This window comes from Bos grunniens, chromosome 6 (assembly GCF_055505025.1).
Source record: "Bos grunniens cultivar Pamir isolate PY7600 chromosome 6, Bosgru_T2T1.0, whole genome shotgun sequence".
In the NCBI taxonomy this organism is placed as follows: Eukaryota; Metazoa; Chordata; class Mammalia; order Artiodactyla; family Bovidae; genus Bos; species Bos grunniens.
This window is the reverse complement of record NC_141170.1, coordinates 85,650,016-85,661,460: the sequence shown is the minus strand read 5'-3', so window position 1 is coordinate 85,661,460 and position 11,445 is coordinate 85,650,016. Positions and strand designations below refer to the sequence as shown.

The following is an 11,445-nucleotide window of genomic DNA, read 5'->3' as shown; positions in this document are numbered from 1 at the left end:
ATTTCTTATTTTAGTCTCAAAAATAGGAAATTCCTACTTCTTTGTGAACAATTAAGAAACATTATTTTATTCTCTTCACATCATATTTGCTCCTCCATTTCTAGACAAAGATGCGGCATGGGACATTTCTGTTTGTGACTGGGTTACCTCAGTTCAATGTAGGAAGAAGTAGATGAAAGTCCAAATTCCCTGTAGGTCCTAGATCATGTTTTAAATCCTATTTTACTAGCTGATACTATGGGTAGCCACTTTAAGTAAAATTCAGTAACTAAAGCAATCACTGTTCTTTATAATCATCATATGATAGCATGTGCATTCAGTTATTTCACTCATTTTCTTATTTCTTCTCTTTTTATTTATAGAATCATGCATGTGTTGAATAATCAAGAAGTATTAAGAATAAATGTGCTGGCCTTTAAGAATGACTTTAATGGTGAGTTTACATTACTGTAAGTACATACTTGCATCTATATAAGTGCATAAATACATTATGCATTAATTTGAAGAGCTGATATGACAGAGATCAATTTACACTTAGAATGCAACTATAGTATTTCTCTCAGAAAAGTTAATATACTTATTTGTCCATGATAAAAAAACCTCTTAAGAGCAGTGGTATTAAACTTAAGAAAACATGCCTGCCTGGTAAGGGAATGAATTATTAGGTTAATACTTTAAATCTTATTTCAGATTCTTTGACATAAGTGGTGAAATTAAAATATATATTCCTATTTTATTTTATTGTTTTCTACTTATTATATTTTCTGTATGTTTTACTATAAGGATATTACATGCAATGGAAATCTTTTTAAGTTTGGGGATAATTTGAAGAAATTACAATTCTCAGCAAGTCTCTGAACTGGGTAATATATTGCGTCCATTTCCCAATATGGTGTAGCTGAAACCTATATATGCACAAAAAAATCAAGCTCAGATTTCATTACTTCCTGGGGGGAGGGGAAATCTAGAGGTGGAGGTGGGAGAAGTATAAATTATTGGGTGCAAATGTCTCATGGTTGTATTATACAACAGGGGGGGATATAGCCAATATTTTGTAATAATTGTGAAGTGAAAGTAACCTTTAAAAATAATGTGTGTATATCTATATATATATATGTATTTAATTTAAAAATATTTAAAAGTTGACTATAAGTGTGGGGGTTTTAAAAGTCACTTTAAAAATACTTCATATTTAATAAATGTATTGAAAAAGTCAAAAGCAAGTTTGTAATGATAAAATGAATGCTGGCAATGTACTCCCGGAACAAATATATCTTTGTCTAAGCTATGTGAGACTTTCAAAGGACTAAATGAGGTTTACATTTTTAATCCATTCTAAGTAATTTCATTTAATAATCTGTTATAGTCCATATAAGATTTAAAATCAGACAAAATTACTAAGATGCTGAATCTTTGATTTTATGAAATAATTAAATGTTTATTTCTAAGCAAGCCATTCTGTTTTAAAATCTATCTTCCTAAAGAGAAGTTAAGACTCATTTCTGCTTTTCACTCAAGTTGGTAGAGAATGTGGCCTATCACAACTCCTTGGTTTTATTTCCAAGTGTTAATTGACTGAATCTCCATTTACTTATAGCTCAAATGTGTTAGAATTTTTGTTCTTGTTTCTATATGAAGAAATAAAAAAGTGATCCATTTAATTCTTCCTCTATCAAAGGAATTTTTTAGTATCATTGAATTTTTATATGGTTGGAGAACTTATCTAAAATATCTTTAAGAGCACAGAGAAACCACATTTGGTTGACTATGGTAAAGTTTTGCTGCTACTACTTATAGACTAAGTAGCTGATGTTTCAGTTCAGTTCAGTTCAGTCGCTCAATCGTATCTGACTCTTTGTGGCCCCATGAACTGCAGCATGCCAGGCATCCCTGTCCATCACCAAATCCTGGAGTTTACCCAAACTCATGTCCATCGAGTCGGTGATGCCATCCAGCCATCTCATCCTCTGTCATCCCCTTCTCCTCCTGCCCCCAGTCCCTCCCAAGCATCAGAGTCTTTTCCAATGAGTCAACTCTTCGCATGAGGTGGCCAAAGTATTGTGGTTTCAGCTTTAGCATCAGTCTTTCCAATGAACACCCAGGACTGATCTCCTTTAGGATGAACTGGTTGGATCTCCTTGCAGTCCAAGGGACTCTCAAGAGTCTTCTCCAACACCACAGTTCAAAAGCATCAATTCTTCAGCGCTCAGCTTTCTTCACAGTCCAACTCTCACATCCATACATGACCACTGGAAAAACCATAGCCTTGACTAGACGAACCTTTGTTGGCAAAGTAATGTCTCTGCTTTTTAATATGCTATCTAGGTTGGTCATAACTTTCCTTCCTGGGAGTAAGTGTCTTTTAATTTTATAGCTGCAATCACCATCTGCAGTGATTTTGGAGCCCAAAAAAATAAAGTCAGCCACCGTTTCCACTGTTTCCCCATCTATTTCCTATGACGTGATGGGACCAGATGCCATGATCTAAGTTTTCTGAATGTTGAGCCTTAAGCCAACTTTTTCACTCTCCTCTTTCACTAGCAAGCACTTAATTTTATATTAGCTTATACTAAAAGTATAGTATTACTTATAGCAGTAATAATAACAGTGTAACCACAGTCATATTCATTATGGTTTCACTGGTCACTAAGTTGTGTCTGACTCTTGCGACCCCATGGACTATAGCCTGCCAGGCTCATCTGTCCATGGTATTCTCCAGACAAGAATACTGGAATGGGTTGCCAATTCCTTCTCCAGGGGATCTTCTCGACACAGGAATAGAACCCAGGTCTCCTGCACTGCAGGCAGATTCTTTACCGACTGCGCTACAACCTGCTGCTACTAAGTCACTTCAGTCGTGTCCAACTCTGTGTGACCCCATAGATGGCAGCCCACCAGGCTCCCCTGTCCCTGGGATTCTCCAGGCAAGAACACTGGAGTGGGTTGCCATTTCCTTTTCCAATACATGAAAGTGAAAAGTGAAAGTGAAGTCGCTCAGTTATGTCTGATCCTCAGTGACCCCATGGACTGCAGCCTTCCAGGCTCCTCCATCCATGGGATTTTCCAGGCAAGAGTATTGGAGTGGGGTGCCATTGCCTTCTCCGAGCTACAAGGGAAGCCAGTAATTATACTGAAATTCAAACATTCTAAAAATTGTGTTTTGGTCTTAAACCATTTTGGCAGCCAAATCTTATCTTTGTTGACCCGAACTCAGGTGATGATAAAACCAAACCAGAACTGAAGCAAATCCATTTATAGTTTTTGTAAAGCCCAACACATGTGGTATGCTTTTAGTTTGCTGAAGTAATGTGAATGCATTTTACAGAGACATGTTCCTGGACTCAACTGAAGGTGGTAAGCGATGTAACATGTGTGAAGCTTGAAAAAAAAAAAAAGAAAGAAATTTAAAGCTCAGGGGTCCCATCAGTTTCTGATGGAGTATAGTAGATCTATAATCACATCTTCTAGTCCTAGTTCTTGACAAAGAAACAGTAAAAATCAAAATACAAACATTTTACTCAAACTTAAAACCATGCCTCCAAATATGCCCAGTCTCTCTGATCATCTGCATGTCCTTTACTTGATCTCTTCTATTCCCTCTACTTTTTGTTGTTATATTTTTTTCCTATACCTGTCTCACTAACAGCCTTTGCTAATAACCCCCTCTCTCACAGTACATATTCTATTCCACCAGTTAATTTCCTTGTCTCTTGCTGACTGAGCTTTCAGACCAGATTTTCCCGGTAGCTTAGCAATACGTCTGTAATTTTCCAACATATTAATTTGATGTGACATAAAAAGTTACATAAAGTTAGTAAATCAAATAGACTGTGATTAAAGAAAGTATAATTTCTATAGGAATTAAATAAATAAAGTTTAAAAGGTGAAAAAAAGGCAGTTAACCTGTGGTAGCTGTAACTGGTTGATGAGTCAGCATCTATCCTCTACTCTGCCTTGATAAGAAACCTTGATCTTTTTTAACCCTCCTGTGAGAATCCTTGTACTTCTGTGAAGACTTCTGTCAAGGTTTAATAAGTTATAGTGAACTCATTCCTTTTTACCATTTTTATTTGTGGAGATTATAAGACACATAAAGAGAGCTTTTCAGTGGACTTCTAGAAAAGGTTTGTATACTATTTGCAAAAATGGTAAATAAGACCCAGATAGCTTCTTAGGGCAATTCTCCCAAATTTGTAAATTCAGATTAAAGTGTTCTGAAGCATAGAAAAAGGGCAACATTTAAATCATTTGTTTATAGTGAATATATCCTTAGTCTGTTACCAAAACAAAAAAAGAATTAAAATCAAAACAACCCAGTGCAGGTAAACATAGCTTATGAATGTTGATGGAATGCTTTTAAATAAAATATCTGCAAAATAATAAAATATTTAAAAAATATATCACCAGTTTGGGTTTATTTCAGGAATGCAAAGATTATTCAATTTTAGAAGTATAGTAAGTTTATCATGTTGATAGTTATAAGAAAAAGGGTCAAAAAACTAAAAAAAAAAAAAAAAGAAAGAAAGAAAGAAAAAGGGTCTATGACTATGCCCACAAATACTGTTAAAAACCTGTCAAAGTTTATCGCTCATTCCTATTCATTGATATTTGAACTTTTATCTCTCTTTTTTTTTTGGCATACTTTCTAGTAAACCATTCAGAAAAGCTAAGCAAAATATTTGTTAGGTTTCTTGTGATAAAGTTTTATAAATTTCTGTTTTTTACCTTTGATTTTTCTGTTTTAATCACAATACCTCTTATATTTTCTGTTTTTGTTTTTGATCAATCTTTCAAAGTATATTGTTAACACATCAAAAAACAACTTTTGACTTTGTTGATTTTATTTATCCCTGATAATTGATTTGCATTTTAATTTTTATTGTCCTGTGTTTCTACTGTTTATTCTTTAGCTGACTTCTTATATTAGCCACTGATTTTAATATTTCAACTTCTCTCTCTCTCTGGCTTATATCAGTGTATTTTAAGACTTTATTTTTTAGAATGGTTTTAGGTTTATACAAAATTGTGAGGAAGGTATAGAGACTGTCCATATATTCTCTGCCCATATATATGCATAGCTTCCCTCATGATCAAAATCACTCATCAGAATGGTGTATTTTTAATCAAGAATGAACCAGCATTATCATATCATAATTACTCAAAGTTTATGGTTTACTTTAAGGTTAATTCTTGTAACTGTACATTCTATTGGACAAATGTATAATGGACAAATGTATAATGACATGTGTCCATTATCACAGAATGGACAGACTATTTTCATTGCTCAAAAAACCCTCTATGCTCTCCCAATTCATCATTCCCCCCCAAACATCCATGGAAACCACTGATCTTTTTATTACCTCCATAGTTTTACATTTTTTTGAATCCATGTAATTGGAATCATATAATATTTATCCTTTTTCAGATTGACTTCTTTCACTTAGAAATATGCATTTAAGATTTGCCATGTCTTTTCTTAATCATTTTTTTAGTGTGGAATAATATTCTATTGTCTGGATGTACCACTGTTTATTTATCCGGTCGTCTATTGAAGGACATCTTGGTTGCTTTCAAATTTTTGCAAATAGGAGCAATACTGCTATACATATCTGTGTGTAAACATGTATATCTGTGTGCACATATTTTAAAGATACAAATTTTCAGCTCCTCTGGAAAAATATCAGGAAGCCTGGTGCTGCTGCTGCTGCTGCTAAGTCGCTTCAGTCATGTCCGACTCTGTGCGACCCCATAGACAGCAGCCCACCAGGCTCGTCTGTCCATGGGATTCTCCAGGCAAGAACACTGGAGTGGGTTGCCATGTCCTCCTCCAATGCATGAAAGTGAAAAGTCAAAGTGAAGTCACTCAGTCGTGTCCGAATCTTAGCGACCCCATGGACTGCAGCCTACCAGGCTCCTCCATCCATGGGATTTTCCAGGCAAGAGTACTGGAGTGGGGTGCCATTGCCTTCTCCAGGAAGCCTGGTAAGAGTATGTTTATGTTTCTAAGAAACTGTTAAGCTATCTTCCAAATGTCTGTACCGTTTTCCATTCCTAGCAGTAATGTATGAGTGCCTGTTGTTTCATATCCTTGTCAGCGTTTGGTGATGTCAGTGCTCCAGATCTGGCTATTCTAATAGGAATGTAGTAATATCTTATTGTTTTAAATTGCATTACTAATGACATATGATGTAGAGCATCTTGTCATATGCTTATTTGCCATCTGTATATCTTCTTTGACTAAGGTTTGTGAAGTTTTTTGTTGAAGTATAGTTGATTTACGATGTTGTGTTAGTTTTAGTTGTACAGCAGAGTGATAAATACACACACACACACACACATTCTTTACCAGATTCATTTTCCTTGTAGTTTGTTATAAAATGTTGAGTATAGTTCTGTGTGCTATCTGGTAGGTCTTAAGGGTTATCTATTTTATACATAATGTTTATATATGTTTATCCTAAACTCCTCTTGTACCCCACCCCCTTCCTTTGGTAACCATAAGTTTGTTTTTTATGCCTGTGGGTCTATTTCTGTTTTTTATATAAATTAAGTTGTATCTTTTTTTTTAGATTCCATTTATAAGTAATAATATATGATATTTGTCTTTGTCTGGCTTACTTCATTGAATATGATAATCTCTAGGTCCATCCATGTTGCTGCAGATAGCATTATTTTATTCCTTTTAAACTGCTGAGTAAAATTTGATTGTGTGTATATATGTATACACACACACACATATATATATATATATATATACACACACACACATATATATATATATGTACACACACCACATCTTCCTTATCCATTCATCTGTCAATGGACATTTAGTTTGCTTCAATGTCTCGGCTATTGTAAAAGTGAATTTTTAAGAGTTCTTTGTATATTTTGAGTAACAGTCCTTTATCAGATGTGTCCTTTGAAAATATTATCTCACAGTCTGTGGCTTGTCTTCTAATTCTTTTTAAATTGTCTTTCACAAAGTTGAAGTTTTTAATTTAATAAACTCCAGATTGTCAATGAGGTTTTTTTTTTTTTTTTAATTGATAGTTCCTTTGGAGTTGAATTTAAGAAGTCATCACATGTCCAAAGTCATCTTGGCTTTCTCCTATATTACCTCCCAGGGGCTTTATAGTTTTGATTATATCTTTAAATGTCTGATCCATTTTGAGTTAATTTTTTGTGGAGTGTGTATAGTTTGTGTTTAAATTAATTTTGCGTGTGTGGATGATCAGTTGTTCTAGCATTATTCACTGAAAGAGTGTCTTTGTCAAAGATCAGTTGACCGTATTATGTTGTTCTGTCACTCAGTCATGTCCGATTCTTTGCAACCCCATAGACTGAAGCATGCCAGGTTTCCCTCAGTTTCAGTTCAGTCACTCAGTCGTGTCTGACTCTTTGTGACCCCATGAATCGCAGCATGCTAGGCCTCCCTGTCCATCACCAACTCCCGGAGTTCACCCAGATCACGTCCATCAAGTCAGTGATGCCATCCAGCCATCTCATCCTCTGTCGTCCCCTTCTCCTCCTGCCCCCAGTCCCTCCCAGCATCAGAGTCTTTTCCAATGAGTCAACTCTTCGCATGAGGTGGCCAAAGTACTGGAGTTTCAGCTTTAGCATCATTCCTTCCAAAGAACACCCAGGACTGATCTCCTTTAGAATGGACTGGTTGGATCTCCTTGCAGTCCAAGGGACTCTCAAGAGTCTTCTCCAACACCACAGTTCAAAAGCATCAATTCTTCGGTGCTCAGCCTTCTTCACAGTCCAACTCTGACATCCATACGTGACCACAGGAAAAACCATAGCCTTGACTCGACGAACCTTAGTTGGCAAAGTAATGTTTCTGCTTTTCACTATTCTTCACCATATACCAGAGATTGCTCAAACTCATGTCCATTGAGTCAGTGATGCCATCCAACCATCTCATCCTCTCTGGTCCCCTTCTCCTCCTGCCTTCAGTCTTTCCCAGCATCAGGGTCTTTTCCAATGAGGCAGCTCTTTGCATCAGGTGCAAAGTATGGGAGCTTCAGTATCAGCATCAGTCCTTCCAATCAATATTCAGGATTGATTTCCTTTAGGATTTACTAGTTTCCTACAACAACTAACACCCCCAAAAGATGTTCTTTTCATTATAGGAGACTGGAATGCATAAGTAGGAAGTCAAGAAACACCTGGAGTAACAGGCAAATTTGGCCTTGGAGTATAGAATGAAGCAGGGCAATGGCTAACAGAGTTCTGCCAAGAGAACGCACTGATCATAGAAAACACCCTCTTCCAACAACACAGGAAAGACTCTACACGTAGACATCACCAGATGGTCATCACCGAAATCAGATTGCTTATATCCTTTGCAGCCAAAGATGGAGAAGCTCTATACAGTCAGCAAAAACAAGACCAGGAGTGGAATATGGCTCAGATCATGAACTCCTTATTGCCAAATTCAGACTGAAATTGAAGAAAGTGGGGAAAACCACTAGACCATTCAGGTATGACCTAAATCAAATCCTTTACAATTATACAGTGGAAGTGAGAAATACATTTAAGGGTCTAGATCTGATAGACAGACTGCCTGATGAACTATGGATGGAGGTTCGTGACACTGTACAGGAGACAGGGAGCAAGACCATCCCCAAGAAAAAGAAATGCAAAAAAAAGCAAAATGGCTGCCTGAGGAGGCCTTACAAGTAGCTGTGAAAAGAATATAAGCTAAAAGCAAAGGAGAAAAGGAAAAATATACCCATTTGAATGCAGAGTTCCAAAGAATACCAAGGAGATAAGAAAGCCTTCCTCAGCAATCAATGAAAAGAAATAGAGGAAAACAATAGAATGGGAAAGACTAGAGATCTCTTCAAGAAAATTAGAGATACCAAGGGACCATTTCATGCAAAGATGGGCACAATAAAGGACAGAAATCATATGGACCTAACAGAAGCAGAAGATATTAAGAAGAGGTGGCAAGAATATGCAGAAGAACTGTACAAAAAAGATCTTCACGACCCAGATAATCATGAAGGTGTGATCACTCCCACTCATCTAGAGCTGAGATGAGTGGGAGTGATCAGGTGGGCCTTAGGAAGCATCATTACGAACAAAGCTAGTGGAGTCGATGGAATTCCAGTTGAGCTATTTCAAATTCTAAAAGATGATGCTGTGAAAGTGCCACACTCAATATGCCAGCAAAATTGGAAAACTCAGCAGTGGCCACAGGACTGGAAAAGGTCAGTTTTCATTCCAATCCCAAAGAAAGGTAATGCCAAAGAATGCTCAAACTACCACACAGTTGCACTCATGTCACATACTAGTAAGGTAATCCTCAAAATTCTCCAAGCCAGGCTTCAAAAATATATGAACATTGAACTTCCAGATGTTTAAGCTGATGTTAGAAAAGGCAGAGGAACCAGAGATCAGATTGCCAACATCTGCTGGCTCATGGAAAAAGCAAGAGAGTTCCAGAAAAACATCTATTTCTGCTTTATTGACTATGACAAAACCTTTGACTGTGTGGATCACAATAAACTGTGGAAAAATCTGAAAGAGATGAGAATACCAGACCACCTGACCTGCCTCTTGAGAAACCTATATGCAGGTCACGAAGCAACAGTTAGAACTGGACATGGAACAACAAACTGGTTCCAAATAGGATAAGGAGTACATCAAGGCTGTATATTGTCACCCTGCTTATTTAACTTAGGTGCAGAGTACATCATGAGAAACGCTGGGCTGGAGGAAGCATAAGCTGGAATCAAGATTGCCGGGATAAATATCAATAACCTCAGATATGCAGATGACACCACCCTTATGGCAGAAAGTGAAGAGGAACTAAAGAGTTCTTGATGAAATTGAAAGAAAAGAGTGATAAAGTTGGCTTAAAGCCAACATTCAGAAAACAAAGATCATGGCATCTAGTCCCACCACTTCATGGGAAATAGATGGGGAAACAGTGGAAACAGTGTCAGACTTTATTTTTCTGGGCTCCTAAATCACTGTGGATGGTGATTGTAGCCATGAAATTAAATGACGTTTGCTCCTTGGAAGGAAATTTATTACCAACCTAGAAAGCATATTAAAAAGCAGCGACATTACTTTGCCAACAAAGGTCTGTCTAATCAAGTCTATGGTTTTTCCAGTAGTCATGTATGGATCTGAGAGTTGGACTATAAAGAATCCTGAGCGCCGAAGAATTGATGCTTTTGCACTGTGGTGTTGAAGAAGACTCTTGAGAGTCCCTTGGACTGCAAGGAGATCCAACCAGTCCATCCTAAATGAGATCAGTCCTGGGTGTTCATTGTAGGGACTTATGTTGAAGCTGAAGCTCCAATACTTTGGCCACCTGATGCGGAGAGCTGACTCATTGGAAAAGACCCTGATGCTTGGAAAGATTGAAGGTAGGTGGAGAAGGGGATGACAGAGGATGAGATGGGTGATGGCATCACCGACACAATGGACATAGGTTTGGGTGGGTTCCAGGAGTTGGTGATGGACAGGGAGGCCTGGCGTACTGCAGTTCATGGGGTCGCAAAGAGTAGGACACGACTGAGAAACTGAACTGAACTGACTGGTTTGATCTTATTGCAGTCCAAGGGACTCTCAAGAGTCTTCTCTAAGACAAAAATCAAAAGCATCAATTCTTCGGCGTTCAGCCTTCTTTATGGTCCAACTCTCACATCCATACATGACTACTGGAAAAAGCCATAGCCTTTACTAGATGGACCTTTGTTGGCAAAGTAATGTCTCTGGTTTTTAATATTCTGTTAGGTTGGTCATAACTTTCCTTCAAAGGAGTGTCTTTTAATTTTATGGCTGGAGTCACCATCCACAGTGATTTTGGAACCCAAAAATAAAGCCTCTCACTGTTTCCATTGTTTCCTCATCTCTTTGCCATGTAGTCTTGGGGCCAGATGCCATGATTCTTCAGCAGTACAGTCAGCCCTTCATATCCATGGATTCCACATCTGCAGAGTCAATGAAATTTGGATAGAAAATAAGTTTTAAAAATTGTAGGAAGTTCCAAAAAAGTATAGATATTTATCTAACACTTACAATGTACTGGGTTTTATAAGTAATCTAGTAATGATCTTAAGTATTCTGGAGGTTGTGTGTCAGTTATGCATAAGTACTCTGCTATTTTACACAAGTAACTTTTTGTATTTACTGTTAATCCTTGAAGCCAATCCCTTGAAGATACCAAGAGATGACTATATTCACAATAGGAAATAGTCTAAATCCTGAGAAGTGCTTAATAGAACAGATAAATCCATTGTGATATAATTACATAGCAGAATATCATGTAGCAGTGAAAATCAATGATTAGACCTACTTAGATAACAGAATTGAATTTAACAATATTTAGTGAAAAAATAGTTTCATGAATATTCCATATAATGTGATCCTGTTTTAATAAAGTTAAAACAGAAAGATAATCATATGTATTTTAGATAATTTTAA

The 11,445-nt window shown here is 36.9% G+C and overlaps 1 long non-coding RNA gene across 7 annotated transcripts in view; it reads left to right on the top strand.

The window, feature by feature from the left end:
- The window catches only part of LOC147370963 (uncharacterized), a 476,306-nt gene that overhangs the window by 210,623 nt on the left and 254,238 nt on the right, over window positions 1–11,445 (top strand). For all 7 annotated transcript variants that reach the window (XR_015165662.1, XR_015165667.1, XR_015165664.1 and 4 more), the window contains exon 3: window positions 363–433. This is a non-coding gene — a long non-coding RNA (uncharacterized LOC147370963). The remainder of the gene's footprint in view (window positions 1–362; window positions 434–11,445) is intronic.